The 25,356-nt window shown below is 37.1% G+C and overlaps 1 protein-coding gene across 2 annotated transcripts in view; it reads left to right on the top strand.

Annotated features, from left to right (window-relative positions):
- The first annotated feature begins 12,167 nt into the window (after positions 1 to 12,167).
- LOC122790386 overlaps positions 12,168 to 25,356 on the top strand; it is a 239,908-nt gene continuing 226,719 nt past the window's right edge. For both annotated transcript variants that reach the window (XM_044057900.1, XM_044057899.1), the window contains exon 1: positions 12,168 to 12,425. The gene's annotated coding sequence lies outside the window, so the exon portion shown is untranslated. The remainder of the gene's footprint in view (positions 12,426 to 25,356) is intronic.

Raw genomic sequence — 25,356 nt, 5'->3', positions numbered from 1 at the left:
TTCAGGTACTATGTAAAGGTAAAGCTACCTGGATCAGATCACATGACATGCACAATCAAGGCAATGAAAAACCCAGAAATCTTTGAGGATACAGTGAAGCAGTTTATAAAGAAGAAACAGAATCAGGATGTTACCATTACTTGATAGGAAACTGAGTGACATGAAGCTACTGACCATATGTTGACCCTTTGTAAGTAGTCCTTGGTAATGATGCTGTATTACAAGGAGTTAACTGAGTGAGCAACCCAATTTTCCATTAAAATCTATTTTCCATTTTTTAAAATCTTACAGACAATAAGAGTAATTGGTTTAAGGCAGAAAAGAAGACAGATTTCCACTTCTTGAGCGCTGCATGGTGTTGTGCATAACAGCTGGCATAGACCCATAAGGTAAGGTTATTAGTCTCAGGCAGACCTCTTAATCCCAATTAGGAAATTCTGTTTCCTTACCTATTACAGCAGCCCATTCCAACTTCCAGCCACACTATTATCTGTTCAATGTTTTAGTCTAGATATTGACAAGTTAGTATCTTTGTCCCTTAAATCACATTGTGACTGAACAGCATTTATTTGTTGTTTTTTTCTTTTTTGTACACTGCTTTAGAATATTTCCATGTTATTATCACATCATCATGTTTTGTCTACTCTATGTGGTATGTATTTAGGTATTTCAATCTTTTGGAACATTAATTTCTCCACATTCTTCACTAGCCTCAATCAACCATCTTTGGTTAGATTCCAATATTTACACATCTTGCTTAATTTTAAGTGGACCATGTAAGGCACAGATTCCACCCTGGGTATGATAAAATCTGTATGTCATGGAATAGTTGCATTTCTAGACCTTAAATTCACTGTGCCCAAAAACAATTCCCCACAACTTATTGACCTAGGTGCAGTGTTAGCTGTATTTTTTGAGAAAGTTGGGTTAGTATGCACAAAGAGGCCAAACTTTCTCTCATTCTCAACATTGTCTCAAAGTTTTCTTCAAAAAGTTTAATATATTAGGCTAGTGGAAGATCAGACATATAACCTGGTGTTTTTTCTTGTAAAAAGACAGGTTGTTATGGCCCACTCCTATCAATTTGTAGAGTATGATCTATGCATGTCACATAGTTTCTTCTCGGATTGTATATACTAATTTTATATCAAACGACATACATCATACCCAGAAGATGCAGTCCATTAAGACAGTCATGTTTGTAAACAGTGAAAGTCTTGGCATATTGTGGAACTTCAGAATGTAAATAATGCACCAGTGTTTTTTGCATATTATGGAGTATGCATTTGTTAAGCTTAAAGTTTTTTTTTTAATTTTAAGGGGATCTTGACTGATTTGTTGTAACTTCAGGACCCCTCCCATCAGTTTTGTAATCTGGGTTTTGATCTCAAGTTAAAACCATTTAGCAGAATTAACATTACTAAAAAGTATTCATTCCAGAAACATGCAGCATTTGGGTAGGGTGAAGTCTTCACTTGGAGGGGAAACATTCTGGGAAGTGATGTACTTTGTTGTACTAATTGGCATAACATTCAAACAAAATCGGTTATACCTCTGAATGCATAATTTACAGGTCAGCCTTATCTCTTTACCTTTTAGCTAGTCGTGGAACCAAATGTGAATGTTTGTTCATTCATTTATCCTGATTATTTATTAACGTAACTGTGTCCACACATTGAAATGCTTTAAGATCCACCTACAGTTCCCTATTGAAACTTTCACTTATGCATCCTAAATCATGATACAAATTATGGAGATGCCCATGCTGGATGTAAAAGAAACTGTGCCTCATAGTCGGGGGGGGGGGGTTAATCTCATTCAAACCCCTTTTCATTGAACTACGTACACTGTGTTGCAGTTACAGAGAGTATTATTGCTAACAGTTTGATTTATGAACAAATTACACTGGATTCATATTGTCTGTCCTGGTGTAAATTCATTTAGTGGGACTGGATATGAACGAGCAGGCAATAAGCATGCTTGCTGTGTTCACTGAACTGTAGCTGAGGTGTGGCTGCACCATTTTCTGAATTGAAATACATTTTGTAGATAGGGAGCAGGAAACATTGTTCACTTTGGTAGTCATTTTCTTTTTTATGACTGCATGACTGTTGAATTAGTACATATAAGTAAAGGGGTATGAGGCAACACTTCCAAATTAGGTGGGTAACAGGAGCACTCATCTCCCGAATAATTTTTTTTTATTTGTATTTATACTTTTTTCATGTTAATGGATTTGTGGGCTTCTTTGATTATTGTTGATGAGTAGTTTACACAATATGGCTTCATTGTCTTAATGTATATCCTAGTCATGACAACAGATGAATGGCTAAAGGCACTATAAAAAACTATTATAGCTCCTTATCCATTAGTTGTCCTATCAGCCTGATAGCTCTTTGAATAAGAGGGAACAGACATGGGAAATTAAAGGTGGCAGTTGAGAGGGATATTTACTCTGAACAACCAACACCAAGCTGCTGCTCTATGATCCAGAACCTACCACTTATCCCAGAGGGCTGTGAGTATGGGTTAAAGATAGAATCAGTACACAGTAAAGCACCAAATGGATAGACTTGGCAGAGCCAAGATTTGGAATGTTGTTGTTTAACTGACATACACTGAGCATTATGTAATAACACTGACATGTGGAAATATCTGTGTGGTCTTTGAGATACAGCAAAATTCATAAAGCTGGAAACCAAAATGGCCAGAGGCAGACTGAAAACAGCTTCTGTGTTGTATTCCAGTAACCTGGGATGTAGATAGTTTATTTCTAGCTCCTTGAGCATACATTTAAATGTGATGTTTTATTTATTTTTTGTTTTTGTAAATTCATAACACTCTTGTATTTCTTTGTTCTATTCACTTTTCAGAAGACTTGTGAAAGAATTCACTTTTATTTTTCATGTAATTCTCCATCAATTCCTTCATTTCTTTAATTTATAATGACATTAACAACTTTTCCTATCCATGCTTTTAAGGTCAAATAACCTTTATTTACCTATGTAGAATTCTTTCTGTGCATGCTTTCATTGTATAGGAAGGTGTTGCTGTTGGTTGATTTTTGACTGAAGCAATATATTTTGTTTCATAATTTCATTTTACCTTCTCTATAGAGGGATCTCTCTTTATCTTAAAATATGTCCATTTATTTATTTATTTGTGTTATATTCCTTTAGCCTGGGCCTAACTGTTATGTTATTGCATCTTTTTGTTTAGCTTATTTTTGTGGTTGTCTCCATTTCTTTTTTTTCTGCTTCATTTTTTCCTTTTTCATAGGTTCATAGGTTGGTACTAGGCTATCAGCCCTAGGGCCTATACAAGCCTAGCCATAACAATTCCCTGGCTATTTCTTCCCACATTATTTACTTTCCTGGACCCCTGTCTAGCAGGGCGACTGACGTGATCCCTGGGGTGAATTTCCTTTCTCCCATCCAATCGTCAAGGTTCCTTTTGAAGAGGTCCAAAGAGGCACTCTGCTTGACATGTATGGGCAATCTATTCCAGAGTCTGGGGAGTCTCTGGGTCAGGAACCTATCCCTCCAGCATGTTTTGTTTATTGTGATGACAAGGTTTAGATCCCTGGAGCGTGTAGCTCTGAGGGATTGGGATTTCTTTAAGTGTAGCATGTCCAACAGCTCTGGGTTTGACATGGCCTTGTATGTTAAGCAGAGATCGCCTCTGAGTAGACGATATGCGACAGAGTATAGCTGGAGTTTTTTAAGGCGGTCAGCGTAGGGCATCTGCTTTAGGCCTGTGATTCTTTTAGTGAGGTATTTCTGAGGCCTTTCCAGTTGTTGCAGATGTCTTGAGAGGTACATACCAAATGGGGCATTGTATTCTATAATGGGTCTAATGAGGGATGAGTACAGTGGGACAATGACCTCCTTTTTTCTGGATGAAAAGCCCTTCGTGATGAGGTGTGCCACATAGAAGGATTTCCTGACTGTTGTGGCGATGTGGTTATCGAAGGTGAGACCACTGTCCACCTGTGTCCCCAAGTCTCTTATCACACTTTCTGTGTTTAGTGTACTGCCACCTATATGGTAATTCATGGATACATGTTTTTTCCCAAAGGGGATAACAATACATTTCTTGGCATTGAGCTTGAGTCCATGGCTCTGGCACCAAGCATCTGTTTCTGTAAGGCCCTTTTGTAGAGTATCCACATCATTTGGGATTCAATAATGGCTCCCAGTTTGCAGTCATCTGCAAACTTTGTTAGCCAGAGTCCCTTAGTGTTGACCTGTACTTCAGAGAAGTAGATGCCAAACAAGAGCGGCCCCAGGACTGAACCCTGAGGTACTCCACTTGTCACTTGTCTGGAGCTGGATTTGGAGTCAGCTACTTTTATAGTGTGGGTTCTATCAGTAAGCCATTTAGCAACCCATTGGGTGACATAGGGATTAATGCCCAACTTAGTAAGTTTATCTATGATTCCAGAGTGGGGAATGGTGTCAAAGGCCTTGGCAAGGTCTAGATAGGCTGTGTGGACCACCTTACCATTGTCCATGGCTCTGGAGACTGATTCAAAGAAGCCAATCAGGTTCAGGAGACAAGATCGGCCCTTCACAAACCCAAACTGGGTGGGGTCCAGTGTTTGAAGGTTGCCAATGTCTTTGTTTATAAGTTCCATGATAATACGCTCCATGGCCTTGCAGATAAGGCTTGTCAGACTGATGGGATGGTAGTTTCCGGGATCCAAGGTGGATCCCCCCTTGTGGATTGGGATAACTGTAGCTCTGCACCACTCAGTGGGCACGAAACCTGAGGTGAGGCTATGATTAAACATGACACTTAGGTGAGGTGCCAGTTTATATTGTAGTTCATGTAGTACACAGCCCGGGATGTCATCTGGTCCCACGGATGCTGTATTCTTGGCTTTAGAGAGTGCGTTTTGTACCTGTGTGGCCGTTATTACTGGAATTTGGCAATTTTCCGGTATTGAGATGGGCCATTTAGGGGGTGAGAGGGGGGTGAAGTTGGCACTGAATCGATCTGCCAGGATATTGGCAATATCCTTTGGATCAGTATATTTAATGCCATTCTGTTTTAGCTCAGAGCAGATCTGAGCATTGCCATTTAGATTTTTGACATAGTTATAGAATGCTTTGTGGTTGTCTTTGGAATCTTTGGCAATTTTATTTTCGTAACTAGCTTTGGAGGATTTTATGAGGCATCTCAGTTTCTTACTGAGGCTAGTAAGGGAGTTTTTTGCATCCTGGGATTTTCCTCTTTTCTGCAAAAGTTTCTTCCTTTTGTTATAAAGTTTGTTTATGGCAGGGGACCACCAGATTGGCTTCCTTTTTGGATGAGAGCATTTTGGTTCTATTTGGGATGGCACGATTCATGCATGAGTGGATGTGCTCGTACAGTGCCTTAGTGTAGGATTCAGCAGTTTCAGTTCCCATCTGCATGGGTGTCATGAAGTTTGTCACTTCTGACTTGAGTAGCATGAAGTTGGCTTTGGAGAAGTTTTTTATGGTGGTTTCTTTACTGGGGGGTGGGGGTGGGATGTGGATGTTAAGGGTGATTAGCTTATGGTCAGACCTGACTAACGAGGGGGTGACCATAGGTATGGAGCATTGATTTCCCATGTTGGTAATGACCAGGTCTAGGATATTGGAGCCCCTGGTAGGACTATGGATTAGTTGATCCAGGGTGATGGAATTTATGAATTCCAAGAACCGTTGCACAAAGGTGTTGGGACATGAGTAGTTTTCCCAGTTAATGGCAGGGTAGTTAAAATCACCCAGTATTAGGGTGTTTGGTTCTATCTTAATATTTTCCAGTATGTTTAGAAAGGTGTAGTGAGAATCTTGGGGTATGGTGGGGGATCTGTAGCAAGCTACAATTTGGATTGCAGTCTTACCTAGTGTTAGTTGCACTTGGAGAATTTCAGACACATTGTGTTGGCCAACTAGCCTGGTGGTGTGAATATCCTTGGTGAATATTGACACTCCTCCACCTTTAGTGTTTCGGTCCTGGTTTGGTGGCGAAAAGTGTGGTAAGAGTTGTAGCCTGGTATTGCAGGGGTGCTCTCTGGAGCCTTGAACCAGGTCTCAGTTACTGCACAGATATCGATGTTCTCCATTTTTAGGAGTGCCTCAAGAGAGTGCATTTTGAGGTTTAGACTTCTAGCATTGAGTAGCATTACCTTCAGATTTTGCATGCTTGTACCTGTTACGCTGGTGGTTTTGTCCTTTGAAGTTTGCCTAAAAAAGGCACTATAGGGGTGGCAAGAGCCTTAGCCAGTAACCTGAATCCCAGGGGCGACAGGTGCAGACCATCTCTGGCAAAGCATCGTGGTCTGTCAATCATGTCATCCCAGGCAGAAAGATACTTGATCCCCTTTGAATGACACCATAAGCTTAGCCAATTGTTGAAGTCAATCATTTTATCTTTATATTGTGGTATCATTCTGGGCGAAGGCAGGATGCTACTCAGGGCTAGGGTCATACCTGCCTGGGCCACATGATCCGAGAGCTCTTCCATGTCTCTTTTCATGTAGTCCAGGGAGGTACGTCTCAAGTCATTCACTCCAACATGGACAATGACAGAGTCATATTTGTACTTGTTGTGGAGTGACTTGAGTGCATGCGTTATGTGGCGGATCCTGGCACCCGACAGGCAGCTGACTGTAATTTTCTCCTTATTCAACCTGGTGAGAGGGACATCAGTGTGCCGGACTATAGAGTCACCTATGACTAAAGTGTTAGGTACATTGTCTTGCCTTAGGGGCTGTTGCTGGGTGGCACACTGGTGTTGTGAACTATGTGACACATTGGTTGTGATTGGTGTTTGTTTGCGTTTCAGCTTCAGAGGCCTTTGTTGCTTGGGCAGGTTACAGTTAAGGGCCTCTGCATATGTGGATTTAGTGTTGCTATATGTGGGTGTTGGTGGTGTGGGTTTAGAAGGGCTATGTGTTGCTTGAGGTGTAGTGTGGGTGTTAACCTTCTCCTCTTGACTATTTCACTTTCACTGTCTCACATTATTTAGAAAGGTTCCTCCTCTCTTTTCTGACTTGAGAAATCAGTAGCATACCATTCATAAATGCTACCGTTTTCATGAAGGGACTTACCACACACAAAAAAAAACAATATAAAAAATCTCAGCAATTGCAGCATATATTGAAATACAGTTTGTAAATCCAACAAAAGGTTAGCATCTATAGTATGCCTGGGTTTCAGTCAGATTTCAAATCTACCTATGTTCTGTGTGGTTCAGAGTACAGCAGGCCTGAGGAATTCACCCGTTATATACCACCTGACTTGCATAATCAATACAGAGCATGTGACTAAATAGATGCATTAGTTACAACAGCCAGTAACTTGACATTTTATGTGACATATGACAAACAGTGAGTTGTAAACTTCTTAAGGTATGTTAAGAAGTTTTTCAATGGTTAAAGTACTTTAAAGCTATTTCCTTTTGTGCGTCTGTAAAATCCTTCTGGTATAGGGCAGCCTTATCAAACAGAGTTGCCTAGGTAGCACCTGCAAAGTGACAGTAAACAACTGTGTAACTCAGATTTCTTTTCTTCCTATATATATTGCCTTACAATGGTTATGCTATGTTTGTCTCTTAAATAGCTAGTATTATCCTTGGCTGCACGTAGAAATACATGTGTGTGTGTGTGTGTGTGTGTGTGTGTGTGTGTGTGTGTGTGTGTGTGTATAAATATTGTATGGAAGAAACTTCATGTAACAAGTATTATTAGAAATGAATCAGCTTGTCTTAAATAACAACCTGCGGAGAACGTATTCTCACATGTATAATCATAGTAACATGATCTGATCTGATGTGATTTAAGGTACACATATACTCAGATTGTATGCTGGTTTAAATACTGAAACATTCTTTCTGTTCTTAGCAGATGATAGCTTATATTAATTGGACAGCTAATCTCTCAGTTTTTATCTGATCATGACATAATGATATTTACAAATATTTGCAGTTATAATCCTTTGCAAAATACTAAACCAACAGTTAAATGTGCTTGTTATTACTAGCTATTGAGTGAATTCTCATGGCTGTATTTCATCTTATTTTGCCTTCTGCACAATATATGGATTTCACATTTTTAAGGCATCAGCATGCCTGTAGGCTTCTAAATTTGACTATGTGTCTGCACAGGCTTATTTAAAACTACAACAGTCAGGAGAACCCCATGTCATTTTCACAAGTGTCACAAGAAGGATGTACCTGTGAAAAGGGTGTGGCCTTCTATATAAATAACTACAGACAGGTAGAAATGTCTGTCAGCAGACAGCTCATTTTAATATATACAAAGAGTAACCAGAAATAGAAGCTAAGAAAATCAAGTCAGTGCAGACATGGATCAAAGGCCTACTTGTAAATTATCTGTGTCATGCAACTCTCATACTGTGAAAATTCAGCAGCATTGCAATGGTTACAATGAATCTGCTTTTTGTACAGCAGTGACAAAAATGAGCAACACGCTGACATTTGCAGTTGACCTGTGTTCAAGCTTCGCATGCTACAGCACTTAATTACTAACTGGGGTTGTTACTGTGGAGTTACTCCATTTTTTTTTATTTTCCTTCCTTACGGTTCCTGCTCTCTTTTCTAATCTGTTGCTCTCTGATTTTTTTTCTTCCCCTTAACTGCATTTCATTTTTTAGTCTTTTACTTTTCCCACACTGCCATCACCCCTCTCTGCTTTGTCCCAAACTATTTTGACATAGCAAATCAATAAAACATTTTTCCAAGCAATTCTTCCACATAGACAGCTGTTCTTAATTCTATATGCACATCTTGTGTATATATAATAACTTTATAAATATAACTTCAGCTCTGCTTGTTCATTTTAATTGTTACTAAGGCATGTTCTTTTCTAAATACTTGTTTTTCTTCATCCCATTTGGGATGACTTGTTTATTATATTGTTATAGCAGTATCAGAGACTTTCTCCCTGGGTCTCTTCTACAGATGAGCTCTACCAAGCCAGAATCCTAAGGTAAACAAAACTAAATAAATAAAATATAGAAATAATATGACAAACTTGTTCCTCATCAAACAGCGACATACTTACTCACAGCTGTGGCTATTTTATGATAAGATGTTATTCTTTTACACATAAATATAATAACTCACTCTCAATATACTTCAGGGGGCTACTAACCACATATTATACTCTTCCTTCATTGACAAATGCCCTGTACTCTACCTTAGAGACTTCCCTACTGATTGCCAAATGTAAACTGGATAAGGCGATAACCAGCGGAGCACAGCATGGTATACCCAAGCTCCAGGATCTCTGTTTTCCATAAGGAATTTACTGACTGTCTGGTGTCTAAATTCTCATCAACAGTGATTCCTTTTTTGGTCAACATTTCTTCCATCTTCATGTTTACGTGATAATGTAATTACTATATATAAGTTCAAGAGGTGTGGGATGCTTGCCCCCTACATGGAGTGTGCAGAGACTTGCCCCCTTACTATAAATGCTTATATTATTTTTTTTTTTCCATTGGGTTGATTTTCCAACCAGTTGGGCCTGGTGAGTAAATATTTCAGACAGTTGTAACTCGACCAGTCATAATGGAAGCGCACATTAAGCCTTAGTGGCCCAAGATGATGGCAGCAGGCTATCTAGGACAAATACAAAAGTTTTGCTTGAAGTTTTTCCATCTGGACTGTAAGTGTGTGTAGTGTATTTTATTTTTTTTTTTTTTGGTGAGTTGTCCAGATTTTGCACTGAAATTAGGGAGATAGCATGTCAAACTAAGTTTTGAGCTCTGGCTCTGACTGGCTTGCTATGCTGCATAAACTGTTTCTTCTGTTCCTGACATTTTTCCAGTAGATGTTATACAAGCAGTCTATGTGGTCTATCAGTTCTATGATTTTTAGGGGTCTACTTCAGTATACTGAAATACCACTTACCTGAAATTCAGATAACCGAGACGAAAAGGCCAATAGTACGAGAACACCAATGTCCCAGAACATCGACTCACCACTCCAGGTAAGTAAATGCTTGGCTATCCTGTCAAACTTTGCCTTTTACCCTGCAGTAGTGTGATCTCGGAGTTGGTATATTTAGTTGGGGGGGTGAAGCCCCCCACATTGGTGGGTTTGCTTTTGGTCAGTTTTGCTTGTTGTTAAGGATGGCCAAGCGTTTACTTACCTGGAGTGGTAAGTTGGTGTTCTGGGACATCGGTGTTCTCGTACTTTCTGCCTTTTCGTCTCGGTTATCTGGGTTTCAGGTAGGTGGTATTTCGGTCTACTGAAGTAGACCCGATTGAGGTGTTGAACTCTGTAACCATCAGTCCTGTGTTTTGAGGTGTTGAACTTAGTATAATTATGCAGTGTTGTCCTATGCTGCACTTTCAGATATCAGTTCTTGAAAGTCTTACTAACCTCCTGCCTTACATTTTCTGTTGATGACTGTTTCTCCAGCTTTGTTTCAGATGTTATATGTTTCTTTTGAAAATCTCACTAGTCTGTTCCTTCTGTAAGGAGTGTTGGTCTTTTTCTGAGTGTATTATCATGATTTGGTTAAGGATTGCACTTGGGAGGACTTTTGAGAGATTTTTGTGAATCGTTTATATTTTTTTGGAAAAGTGCTGCAGAGTTTGAATATGTACTAGAAGTAGCCTGGCCATAAATGTGGTGTAGCTGCTTTTGTATGTGGTCACAGACTAGGCTGTTTGGGACATCATACATTACAGCTGGTAACAGTGGGCAGTGGGCAATCTAACTCAACTGTTATTCCCTACATTCTGTTATTTACAGCTCATACCTTTTGTCTACAGTTGCTACTGGACTGTTCTTGTGATTTGTAAAGAATTCCTGATACATTTAAACATATTATATATTTTAAAGTGCAATGCTTTTTTAAATAACTTATCATTTATATCTTAAATAATTTTTTGTTGAATTTTATTGTTTTCACAATGTTATTAAGTAGCCTGTAATCAAAGTATACCTGCTTAGAAAAATCCACATATTTTGCAATACTTTATTTTATATATAAATGTATTATACTTCAGTGTTTCATTTTAAAGCTTTATATAGGACTTATGACATCAGCACTTAGAGCTGACCCTAGCTGTTGGCATAGTGGGTTAAAGCTGTTAGTTGCAGTTCCACTGATGCAGGGTTTGATTCCCTTAGCCCTCATTTGCCTAATATGTGAAACTGAGGAAGTCAATTAGCCAGGCATTGCTCCTAGGTCACGCCTGAAAATGGCCTCCCTTGTTAACACATGGATGTTATTATTAAGCTGAAGATGTTACAGCATGGCTGAACTAAGTGGTAGATCCACTAGTTCAATATAAACAGACTTGCTTTTACAACCATATGTCTCTTGCTATTATCGTTGCTTCATATTTTTGCATGCATGCTACATACAACAGACTAATTGTCACAATATTTTTAACCAAACGTGAATCATAAACTTCAGTGGTAACAGATCACAATAACACTAAACATCAATAGTACAATTAACCCTAAAAAGCAGAAGTGAAATTAAAAGGGACAAACAAAACCTTGGTTTTCCACAGCATGATCCTTCAGTCTGGTAGTGGTTGCAGCTTAAACTATCACTTCTAAAATATAATAAAGGTGAAATATAACTTGTGCAAGAACCAGTGGATTGAAGGAATTCATCGACCAGAATTCCGTTTTTATAGTTATAAGATTGCTGCTGATATCTCATAAACTAGGGCTGGGAGTTTTGGTGAGCATTGCTCACTGTATGACTATGTGAAGCTGAGAACATTTATTTATTCCGAGAGGTTAAGTTTTCCATCATGTATTAATGTGTGATGTGTGCATTATGCAGTCATCTACTCAGGATGCTGTAAAGGTATACTGTGATGCATGACTGTAACAACTATTACAACAACAATAATAATGATAAAATAAAACACACAATTGTATTTCAAAAGGCTGCAAAACTTGAGGACATTAATTTTCTGCTGCCTACATACGAGAGCAAAGTTAAAACTATAAATGTGTCCACTTTTTCTGTACTGGTGACATATCAATGGCACTTTTAGTTAGTGCAGGTAATATACTCTCAAAACGTTTCAGGTGTATTGCAGAAGTTCTTTATGGCACTCTCATAAGTACAAATTAAGTACTACTGTTCCTTTAAGATAGTTTACCTGCTTGTACTGAAACCATAGCACCAGAGGACAACAGTTCCACCCCGTCCTGCAACCAAGCCTTCTGTGAAGTTACTCTAACAAAGTCTCAGTTTATATACTGCAGGGAGACCTAGAGCATTGTTTCCCTGGAAATTCATGGAGATGGTCACATAAATAAATGTTTTCAGCTAAAAACTGGAGTCTAAACCTCAGTGAGTGAAGCCAAAACTGTAATCTTCAGTGTTCAAAAGAAATCTGTTGTGCACATATTTCACAGAAGATTCTTTGAGAAAAGAAGAGAAAAAAAGATGTGTAAGTAATACTTTAGTACTGACTTAATATAATATATTATAATGCATACAAAATGAAGGGCTAAAAAAAACTAATATAAGCTGGGAAGCCTATGTATTTCTTTATACAAAGTGTATTTTCCACATAAACTGAAACATCATTTTTAATCTAAATCCACCTTTATGTAAAATGCAGAATACAACAGGAAAATATGCAGAAAAATATTTAGATATTGAAGTGCAAATTATTTGGTAGAAATCTGTCTAAACCTAAAAGGCATTTCAGATGATACACTTTCACATTAATAGACATATATTAAGTAGAACACATACATAAAACATGCACACTTGGAGAGACATTACATTTTGCCATTTGTTCTGAATTTATATAAAGAAAACATTGCTTTGCCTAGTATAGACAAACACACACACATACACACACGTGTGTTTTTATTTAATATATATATAATATTATCTATATATATATATATATGTATATACACACACACACACACACACACACACACACACACACATACCTATATATACATATATATATATATATATATATATATATATATATATATATATATATATATATATATATATATATATATATATATATATATATATATATATATGGTCTCAGACGACATTTGCTTGAATGAGCAAATGTCTGAAACCCAAATGACCGGGCATACTTAGGCGAAAGTGCTTTTCACAGAAGAAGCACTTTTGCATAAGTATGCCTGTTGCCGAGGCAGTACTACAGTGCGGATAAGGGAAAATTCCCTTTTTCCCACTGTAGTGTGGTCTCGGAGGGAGAATATTAAAGTAGGGGGTGTGTGGGGGGGTGCAGGGGGGCAAAGCTCCCCTGCTAAAACGTTAATGCAGTGTTTTTTTTTTTTTTTTGCAACATGCTTTAAAGAAAGTGCTTTTTCAATAAAAGTGCTTTTGTTAAAGTGTGTTCGGTTGTTATGGATTCGGATGTTTGCTCATTCGAGCAAACGTCCTAGATTCATATATATATGTATATGTGTGTGTATATATATATATATATATATATATATATATATTTATAAGTGAAGGGTGTTGTGTGGGGGTGTGGTAGCTTGAAATTCGGATGATCTACTGAGTTACATCAAACAGTACAGTGATGTATCTGCCAGGAATGGGTACCATTGCAGTTTGTGAATTAACATCAGGGTAAAATGACTGTTGACTTACAGTAAAAGAGTCTGTTGATTGTGGCTCCATTAGCATTTTTCCCTGTTTTGTTCCTCCCTCAGGGAAACCTTTGGATTGCATATTATTGAAGCTTTCTAGTAAGAAATAGACTGTTATAGAATAGCAAATTTCAACACTTAAGAATTTAGGCCTGAGGAGCTTTTTTTTCTCTCCAGGTCTCTGCTTGTAAGATCCTATAGCTGATTGTTACTACTATGTTACTAAAATTTAATAAACTGTTTTCTAGTCCTGAGGAGCTTTTTTCTCCGGGTATCTGATGAAAATGAGCCAAAGCTCAGCCAGACTAACCCAGTTAACAAATGTAAAATAAAATAAAATAAAATAAAAAATAAATAAATAAATTAAGCCCACAGAACATTAATTTAACAAAGTTGTACAAGAAGGAACAATCCCTGTCAAATGCTGTAAAGGAATTATCCAAGCCTGAAGTTTGGAAAATTTAAATTATTGATCATCTGGAAGTAGTTATAGACTGTTGTTCACTAAGAGGTGTAAAAAATTGGTTCAGCCCAGTTAAAGCATGTGGCCCTTCTTGGCCCACTAGTACAAAAGCACAATGTTTACATTGCTTTTGGTAAGCCTTGAGGGTAGGCTGTAACTACATGATAGATGGTGGGAAGCGAGAACTCATTTTCTGATGGCTACCTCTCATATTAGCAAGTGTGTACACTTCAGTGTGTGTGTGTGTGTGTGTGTGTGTGTGTGTGTGTGTGTGTGTGTGTGTGTGTGTGTGTGTGAGTGTGTGTGTTCATGCGTGCGTGCGTATGTGTGTGTTTGTGTCTGTGTGTGTGTGTGTGTGTGTGTGTGTGTGTGTGTGTGTGTGTGTGTGTGTGTGTCTGTATATGTGTGTGGTGTGTGTGTGTGTGTGTCTGTGTGTCTGTGTGTGTATGTGTATGTGTGCATGTGCGTGTGTGTGTGTGTGTGTGTGTGTGTGTGTGTGTGTGTGTGTGTGTGTGTGTGTGTCTGTGTGTGATGGTGTGTATGTGAGAGGGAATGCTGACAGAGAACTGTCGCTATGGTAGATATCAGAAGCAGTAGTCGTCATCACTGAATGACAAGTTGCTGAACATAGTGCATTATGGGTTGGAGCATGTCTAGTACAGTGACATTACTGCATGTCCAAGCTCCTTTTCTGAGAAACAGAGAGGCTATCTGAATATCAGGGGAACAGAACTTCTCCCACTCCTCTAGTCACCAAGTTTCACTTAGGAAGGACTGTCTCCTACAAATTATGAAGCATTATCACAGCCCCTTTCTCCAAAAACCCTACATAAATGGAAGATACATTTGAAACGTGATGGGTGTTAGGTCTAAGGGCTCCAACATCCAGTGGTTATCTAGTGGCCATTTCTGACTGACTGTGTTGGGTCAAGGAGCCTTAGTAATCAGATAAACACAGAAATGCATCTGACTGGTATCTAGAAGCTTTACAAGGACAGATGTCTGCTTCTTGCAATGATACACCATTATAAAATAATCAGCCAGCACTCCAAAAGTATCAGTAAGTGCACCCAGAAATACCAGTGCTGTTCAGTTCAGTAATACTCAGTTTGTAGTCAGGTTTAAAATCACACACTTAGGCTTCTATAAGACTTGTGGTTCTGACCAATATCAGTATCTGGAATCCTTAAGTAAATAAATAGCCTTGCAATGTTTCTGGTTGATCTTTGCTTTTCAGTACAACGTTATAGAAGTAAATGTATTTGCTCTACTTTGTTTTATTCTTTTCTTTGTTGTGGTGTCTTGTCAGTTTTATTACATAGTGCATCAGTGATCACGTCTTACCATTTCTCGTAGCCAGCCTCTCTTTCTATGGAGTAGTACCTTATCACTTCTGCTCTATCCTATTACTTTCAATAGCTAAGATGTTTCTCCTCCTTAGCCATATATCTTTTCCATATTACTTAATCCAACCTTACCTATCGTTTCTGGTATGCGTAGGTGTTGTTTCCTTTTCTCTAGGCTGTACAGGTGCAAGATCTCCAATATGCCCTTATTATGGAATCTTTCCCCCTCTTTCTTTGTAACTCTTTAATGAATCTTATTTCTTGTATTATACAAAGGCTTTTCAAGAAAAATGAAATAAAAATTGGCTTAGGTTAGGTGTCAGGAGTGATGGTAAAACTGAGTTGCAGCCATTCATTTTCATTTACCACTTCCACTTTACTATAGAGCCTAATTAATCCTTAAACTCTTTATGTAAAAAAGAAAAAACATACATGCAAGTTAATTTCAAATGTTATTTAACATGCAAGTATTCAGAGTGAACTCAAACAGAATACAGTGGATATTAAGTACCACAACATTCAGTGCCACATATCATCTCAACAATTTTCACTACAATAACTGGAAAGCATTGTGCTATAATGAAAAAAATATATATCCTTCATGCTTCACAGCTTAAATGTGAAAATATAACAAACTTCCAAAACACTCCAGAAAGAAGCTCAAAAAGCCCAAAGTTCTCAAAGTCCACTAAGGTCAACAAAAACATTAAAACAGCATGAACCTGTAATTGGAATTCCTTGCATATGCCTTACAACTGCAGGACAGACCACACAAACCAAAAAGGAACATGTTGCAACAATGTTGTAGTGCAACACAACAATAAGAAAGGAGCTGTAATGCACTTTTATCATCACTCATGTCACCTAGCTGAAACCAATAACAACATTCTAACAAGACACTAAAAACAATATAGTAAGTAGAACTACAAAAGAAGCAAACCTTGGAGTATAAGCAATAAAAATTGCTGGAAATTATGAACTGGAAGTGTCCATAGGTAGCCTTCTTCTGTCATCCTGGGACATGCACTCTCTGCTTAATTCAACAAGTGCTAGCATACCCTCTATGTTTAAACTATGGAATTCTAGAAAATTAAATACCAGGTCATCTGTTTAAAAATTAAATTGATAGGAATTTCAGAAAAGTAATGAAAAATGTGCTTTACATTACATACAATCAGTGGAGTAAGCTAAACTGTACTAAAATACTGTGCATGTGTATGAATGTAATGAAATATGCTCATTCACAGAAGTGTATCAATATGTCTGCAGTGAAATGTGTCAGCATATGACACACTAGAGCTGGATGAAGTCTCTCTCTCTCTCTACAAAGGATTTGTTTTAAGAAGGTAATAAATATCTTCCTTAAAATAAATAATCCTAACAGTTAGTGTGCAACTAATGGCAGGTCACGGACTTGCCAGTTCTGATAGAAATATACCCATTCAGGATTTACCATCATGGGTAATCCATGTCCGTCATGGGTAAATCCATCATTGTTATTTGGCCAGCAATGTTTATTTATTCCTCTTCAGGCTAAGTTGACCCAAACTATAGGCGTAGTTACATGTAAGGCATCACCAAGCCTGACATGCCTTCCTCTTTCCAGAATCTTTACTTCTCCCTGTACCTTACAGCATCTTCTTACCCTTAGTGGCAATTCTCGGGCTGGAATTATTCCTCTTTCAAATGATGATTACTCTCGATATCTATTTCTACCTTATTTAGCACTTAACCTACTTGGCGATGATCCTGCATGGCTGTTTTCCTTCTGATGTGTTTTATGTTGTTCTTCTTAACATTAAAAGCCCACTTCCTACCTAATGAATTGCTCCTGCGGTCTGTTCAGGTCCAGTAAATCATACTCTCGATATCTATTTCTACCTTATTTAGCACTTAACCTACTTGGCGATGATCCTGCATGGCTGTTTTCCTTCTGATGTGTTTTATGTTGTTCTTCTTAACATTAAAAGCCCACTTCCTACCTAATGAATTGCTCCTGCGGTCTGTTCAGGTCCAGTAAATCAACATAAAAGTGGGGATCAATTAGACTGTATCTCACACAGCTGACATGAATAAGTTGTCCTCCGAGTAACTGATCTAAATCACAGTCTTGAGATTATAGAGTCAGGAATAAAAGTGACAACCTAGATTTAATTTGTATTAAACGTCTCTTGTTGTACTTGTTTAGTATCCCAGGTGGCAATCTTCCTTTTAACAATGCCTTTATGGTATTATAATTTAATAAGGTATGATGATACTCTTGTTTGAAAAGGCAGATCATGGCTTTGCAAATTTCTTTGACTACAGTGTGGTCTGAATTAAACACATTTTCTGTAATGTCATTCCCTGTATAGCACTGATTCTTGATTGTTTCACCAATTTTATTCATGTTTTATGGTAGTACAGTCATCAAAAGCTAAATTTAACTTTCATCCAAAAAGCATTCTCTGTACAACCATTAAATCAGTCCTTACAAGTACATTTATATTAAGTATATTACTAAAAGGTCATATAACAGTGTTCCAGTTTCCAGGGACAACACAGCTGGGCAGGTCGGAGTGGGGATAGTTTCCCTGTATGATTCTTTAGTATAACATTTTTTTGGAATTTGAAGTTCCTTTTAGTTCCCTTGAGCATTTCATCTTTTAACAATTGTAATAGCCTCACATTCTCTAATCAGAAATATCACTGGATTCTTACTACTGAGTCTTAGTGGGTTGAGTGCAATTTCTGGACTTGTGCTCTGCGTTATGTAATATTAAAAAGGTGCCATTTGACTGTAGTGATTTCCTTCCAGCAGATGAGGTAGTGAATTATCTAAGGTCATGACCTCTGCACTTATTATGGGCCTGGATTTTTTTTTGTATTAGGCTCAAACAAACTAAAAGTAGCTTATTGGTTGTACAGTGGTTGTTAATACAAATTCATTGCTCACTGCAATTAACATTCCTGGGTATAATACAAATTATTTAATCTCTTTCAGGTAGATAATGAAAGATTCAGTTGTTTAGTTAGAACAGATAAGCAGATACTGTTGATTTGAAACAACAATCAGCATACGCAGCCTTCCATGTTACATGTCAGAGTTTAGTCTGTCGTTGATAACCAGTATAAGCAGATTCCAAGATGGAGGCACAACTGCACCACATCTGTACAACTGAGATCTAAAGAGTTTTAATTGCTGATTGAACTATGTAATTCAGTAAGATGGTCTCTTATAGGATTTTTTTTATACTAAGACTAAATATAACTGTTAGAAATTGTTCTTCTTATATAAATTAATAACTGTTGTAGGTTGCTTATCATTTAGTTTAAGGAAATTTGAGTTTATTCAGGAAAGTCTCCATTTCTTCTTCTCTGGAAAATTATTCTCCCTGTTCATCATTTAAGACTCTCAATAAAAATGGATCCAAATTAAGATCATCATACTAAAATGCAAAGAAATGAAGACAAAAAAACTATACTATAATAACTTTCAGAATAATACCAAACACAACCTTAAAAAAATTGGACATCCATTAAAGAAATCTTACAACCAAAAATTCAGTCCAAACCCTTGTCCAGATAACTCATCACTTGAAATTGCAATACAGTTCAACTCTGATTTTATAGATGGTATAGCATCTCTAAGGTTTCCTTAACATCCAATCCCATCCCTGCCCAGCAACCACATATCACTGCATCCACTTTTACCTTCAAACCTGTGCCCACATCCTATAGAAAACTGCTCTTAAACAAACTTAAACTGTGCTCTTCTTTAGTCGATGACCTTCCAAGCGAGTACCTAAAAATAGCAACCAGCAGCATTGACCATCCTGTCTCAATCCTTATAAGTATGTCATTTCATGAATCCCATGTTCCCTCTCTCTCTGGAAAAAGTCACACATTATCCCTTTGCACAAAGGAAAAAATTCAAAAGACATGAATAACTTTAGACCTATAACAATCTTATCTTCCCTCACCAAAATACTTGAAAAATGTATTCAAAAACAATTACTAGACTATCTCCTCCAGGAAGAACTCTTACCTCCCTGCACAACATGGCTTTCATCCTTCCCACAGTACTAGCACTGCCCTTCTATCCATTATAGATACTGACAATAAAGCTAGAGCTAATGTCAAACTAGTCTATTCCTTATTTCTAGACTTACCTAAAGCCTTTGACACAATTTGTCACAGAAAACTTCTACTTCAAATGTCTCTCTCAGCCCACCTTTCTATGGGTCAAATGCTACCTGTCCAATAGGTATCAGTCAGTAAAATTATACTCCACACTCTCTTCTTACCTCCCAGTCACCACTGGTGTACCACAAAGTTTTATCCTTGGTCCCATCCTCTTTAACATTTTCACCAACACTATATATACTTCCACACAACAGGCCATCCTAAAACAATACACAGATGATTCTATTCCATTTATACATCGGACAAATTTGGTACACCTCCAAAAAATTACTCAGGACGCTTTAACAGCCACTGAAACATGGCTTCATAACTCACAACTCATGTGCAACCCTAAAAGACCAAACTACTGCTTTTTTCTTTAAATCCCTCTCTCATGAAAAAACAAAATTTAAAGTCCTCTCTCTCTCTTGATAATACAACCATTGAATTTACTTCTCATAGCAAACTACTTGGGGTGATAGTGGATTATAATCTTACATTTAACAGGAATATACAAAATTGCATAAGAAAAATTCATCAGAAACTAGAGATGCCTTACAGAGCCAAACACTTTTTCACTGATGCAACTAAAACTACATTTGTCACTACTTATATCCTCCCCACTATTCTTTATGGTGATCCCATCCTTACTAATGTTCAGGCTTCACAAAAATGAAAACTTGAACAATGCTATAACAAAGTTGCTAAATTTGCAGCACCTACCCCTTTCAGACCCACCACTGTATAGCACTGAAAAGCCTATCTTGGTTAGAACTGCCACATCAACTAACATATACACAATTTATTACCACCTATAAAATTATGCAGCATGCGTCTGCCTGTCCAGCACTAAAAAACATTCTACACAACTATGTTCCCAGTCAGTCATTGTGATCCAGTGACCAAAAATGCCTGTCTGTTTACAAACTCAGCAAATCTGCTGGGCATTATCTGTACTCATGCAAGGTTTCTGAGGCCTGAAACTCCTTACCTCTATCCATCAGGTCTATACTCCCTCTCCCATCTTTCATAACCACTCTAAAAGACTTCCAAGCTAAAATTTGGCTCCATTCTTGCTTAAATCCATGATAAACTATATTCCTAAATGTGATTGAGTATCTTTTTATTCCTTATACTTCCTTACTCTCCCTTCTTCACTTAATTCCTTACTGCTAATTAATTCTCTTCTGTGACTTTCTCACTAAATATACAATAAGCCTGTTTTTCCCCTCATTTCATATTGCAATTCCTATTTGTATTAGACTAACTTCCTTTGATTTCTCTATAAACTGTCTAAAATTTCTCTGAAAATTAAATGATTGTCATATACCTTATATCAATTTTTTACCAATGTTTTTATACATATGTCTAATTTGTTATAATTATTTAAACTGCAGATGTTTTTGTTTTATTTTTGAAGACTGTAAAATTATTGTTCTTAAAATGTTTTGTAATAATTTGGAGCTTTTCTCTCTGGACCTCCACTGATAATGGGCTTCTATGCAGTAGGACTTTCTCGGTAATTAAATGTCAATAAATAAATAAATAAATGAGGGAATCTAGAAGTTGATTTGAGGTATGCTGTACTTATTTTATCTGTACTTCCTTACATTAAATTTTCACTGAACATCGAGCTGGAATAGCAAGCACAAGTGATGTGCCGCAAGGGATGCTTGTCCAGATTTCTGATGGCTATCATAAAAGAGAGATGAGTTGCAGTATAAGCATGCCTCATATACTTGCTGCCTACAGGCCTGACAATGCCACAGTTACTTCTGTCTTAACTGAGTTTATATCAGTACATATAGCAATGCAGTCTGTCGAGGCACAAGGCCTATCTCCAAATAGTAACAGTGTTGATAATGTTGATAGACATGTAGGTGTTTAATATAAAGTGACCTTGTATGCCAATTTAGTTTTAACAGACTGGGAGAAAATGCATGTATTGACTGCTGGACTTTTGTGATTTTTTTTCTATGCAAATTATAAGTTCTTGGGCAATATTCTTACTTTATTGGAAAAGAAATGTGATGAGGTTGTTGTTTGTTATTATTTAAATAACAGCACAGTTTTTTGAAGTTTAGTCCTCAGTTTACTCATTAGTATAGCTTTAATAAGACTGACTACATGGATGTTACTATAGGGAAAGACCACATTAATCAGTGATTTAAGTTCACCATTTTCTGTAAGTAGACATTCTCAAATTCCTGTTTGCACTTTGACAGTTGTCACCATTCTCATCAAAAGCCAACTACAGTCTTGTTTTGTTGTATTTGTTATATGTACATTTGCATATGTTTATAATGAAAACAAAATAAAAATGTTTTTGAAAAAAAAAAGTCAACTATAGTCAAAGGGCAAATAGTGCACTTGGTTAGGCTGGTTAGTGATGATAATGTGTTAAATAGTGAGTTAGATAAAGCCATACACATGTTCTAAAATGGGATTACCTCTGTAGTTTAATAAACGAAACAAGGCAGGAAATTATTAGCGGAAAAAACACTAAATTCAGTCCTATTTCAGGTATGCCATCGACAGGTAATATAACTTAAAGGAGAGTACGGGTTACGCCTAGTAAAAATAAAAAAGTGGTTGTGGTTATAACTTGGGCAGTTGGATAGTCAATAAAACCTGAAGCTTGACTTTCACCCAAGAACTTAAAGGTAAATTGGATGATTTTCCTCAGATTGTTTATAGTAAAGGAAAAAATATCAAGGATCATTTAGAAAATAGAAAAAAGAACTTGAATGGCAGATTCAACTTAAAGCTTATTGGAAGCCCAGTCTCAAGTATACATGGTCCATTAACAGCATACTCAAGTAAAAGAAAATGAAACATAGCAACTTTTACTAAAATACAATAATGTAAGCATTTTTATAGTTATAGTATTTGATGTCTATGCTTAAGTCTAATTTTCATTTGTTAACTTCAGTACTAGATGCTACTTGTTTATTTTAATTATTATTTGATGTTTAAGTTAGATTTTTGATTATCACTTTTGCTTTCATTACAACTCTTTTAATTATATTTGATATCTGAGGGTTAATTTAATGTCAAGTTGAATTGTTCATAATATGTCTGATCAATAGTATTAACACTGGTACATACTAGCCTAATGAGATCTAAGGAAGCCCTTCATTTTATTACAGAAATGGGTGAATGTGTTTTAAAATAATAATTTTATGGTAAGCACAAGCTTAGATACATGCATTTACATAAAAACAACCACATACACATTCAACATTTTCATATATGAATGTGTCTATTTATGTGTATGTATACATGTGCCTATCTATCCATCTATCTATCTATATATGTATGCATGTATATATATATATATATATATATATATATATATATATATATATATATATATATGTGTGTGTGTGTGTGTGTGTGTGTGTGTGTGTGTGTGTGTGTGTGTATTTGGCATGACTCTGTCTTTATGTGTGGCCCATTTCTGACCCTTCCCTTACCCTAAGTTTTCTGAGCCTGGTTTTCTTCATATACAAATATACATACACATCTCTACACTTGTTTTTTTTCTTGTTGCTTGTCTTAATACTAGCCCCAAGGGCATTTTGCTGTCTTTGCTCTTTGAGAAATTCTAGATGCACACAGTTGCTAAATCCTAATTGCACCCCTGCAGACTTCTGTTTTTAAATTCTTTAATCATCAGTCTCCTTGTCTCTCCCATTACAGCATTTTATCAGATTATTGCCTCACTGCCATCTATTTTATTATCTACTGTATTAAAGTAATAAAAATGCAAAACCTGATGCCTACATTGTTATTTCACATTATACCTAGCACACTAATCAATAGCTATATACACAGTGACTTTGTACTTATTTAGATAAGGAATTTATTTATTTATTTATTTGTCTTTGTTTACCAGAAAAGTCTGACCGGGTAATACCCATTTTCAGTGAATAGCTTGGGAGAAAAGCTCTATTTGCTTAAATTGCATTATACTAAGTTCCAGTTAAGCACAGAGTAGTTACATTTCTATTTAAATATATACACAAACAGTAGTTACATTTCTATTTACATTTATACACAAACAGTAGCTACATTTATATATCCTAAGATTTTTCCAGAAGTGGCAGTTACTAAAAAGAAAGCCAGTGTGCAACTTTGTGGATTGTACAGGCAGCAGTTATGTATAATTTTTTTTTTCTTATCGGTGATTGGTTGAGTATATTCTGTTTAAGGATAGTACTTGGAGAGTATCGTATGGTAAACACAGTCTCAGCCTTGAGATGAGCATGTGCAAGACCAGGATTGGTTAAGACATTGTTTAAACAGAGGTTTAAAACTACTGAGTTTGTGGCAGAATTTTATTTATGTGGGGATACCATTCCCGAGTTTAGCAACATATTGGGAGTTGAGCAAATCTCCTGCAACATTATTTTATTTATTTGTAAGTAATAAGAATCTGTTACTAGAGCGGAGGTCCTTTTCTGAACAATAGGTTAGTAATAAGTTATATAGTGCATGGCATTTTTTTATGGATGATGAATGAGTTTGTGTGCTGTAGTTAGTTATGAATATTTTGGGTAGCTGTGTAGTTCAGGCCAGTTTAATTACTTTAAGCTATGACAATGGTGGGTCCTATGAGGGATATTGCTGGCAAATTTAGCTAATTTATTGTAGCAGGAGGCAAGTTTCTTTTTTTGAGTATTGTTTAAGTTCATTAGGATATGAGTGGCATATAAGACAGTCAGCAATAAGAAGGTGGTGGCCAGTTTTTCTTGCAGTATCTGTAAGGAATCCATTGATCATAAGTTCATAGGTTCATAGGTAGGTACTAGGCTATTAGCCCTAGGGCCTATATAAGCCTAGCCAAATGGTACCCTGGCTTTTGCCACCGAAGAAAATTATTTTCCTGTGCCCCTGTCAAGCAGAGCCACAGAAGTGATCCCCGGGGTGAATATCCTATCTCCCATCCAATCATCAAGATTTTCCTTGAAGAGTGCTAATGAGGAGCTTTATTTGATATAGATAGGTAGTTTGTTCCAGAGTATGGGAAGTCTCTGAGACAGGAATCTATCCCTCCAACATGTTCTGTTTATTGTGGTCCCTAGAGCGTGTAGCTCAGAGGGATTGGGATTTCTATACATGGAGCATGTCCAACAGCTCTGGGTTTGACATAGCTTTGTATGTTAGGCAGAGATCACCTCTGAGTAGGTGATATGCGATGGAGTAAAGCTGCAGTTTTTTGAGACGGTCTGTGTAGGGCATCTGTTTGAGGCCGGTAATCCTCTTTGTGAGGTATTTCTGTGGCCTTTTCAGTTGTTGTAGATGCCTTGTGAGGTACATACCAAAAGGGGCATTGTACTCTATATTGGGTCTAATGAGTGATGAGTAGAGGGGAACAATGACCTCTTTTTTCCTGGATGAGAAACCTTTTGTGATGAGGTGTGCCACGTAGAAGGATTTCCTGACTACTGTGGCAATGTAATTATCAAAGGACAGACTACTGTCCACCTGTGTCCCAAGGTCTCTTATCACACTTTCGGTGTTAAGTAGACTACAGCCTATGTGGTAGTGGATCCCTATCACAACACCGATATGCCACAAACCCGACACTCAAAACACAGACACCAAAACACCGAAAATGCACAAAACCGACAACTCACAAAACCAAACGCCATAACACCGACACCCAAAACACCGACACACAAAATGTAAACTATACATTACACACAACTATACATGCACTAACCGTAACCCAAACCCTAACCCTAAGGT

The sequence above is a fragment of the Protopterus annectens genome, chromosome 16.part0 (genome assembly GCF_019279795.1).
Source record: "Protopterus annectens isolate FY-2018-M chromosome 16.part0, PAN1.0, whole genome shotgun sequence".
Lineage (NCBI taxonomy): Eukaryota > Metazoa > Chordata > Ceratodontiformes > Protopteridae > Protopterus > Protopterus annectens.
Note: the sequence above shows the minus strand (reverse complement) of the source record. Positions and strands in the feature narration are given on the sequence as shown.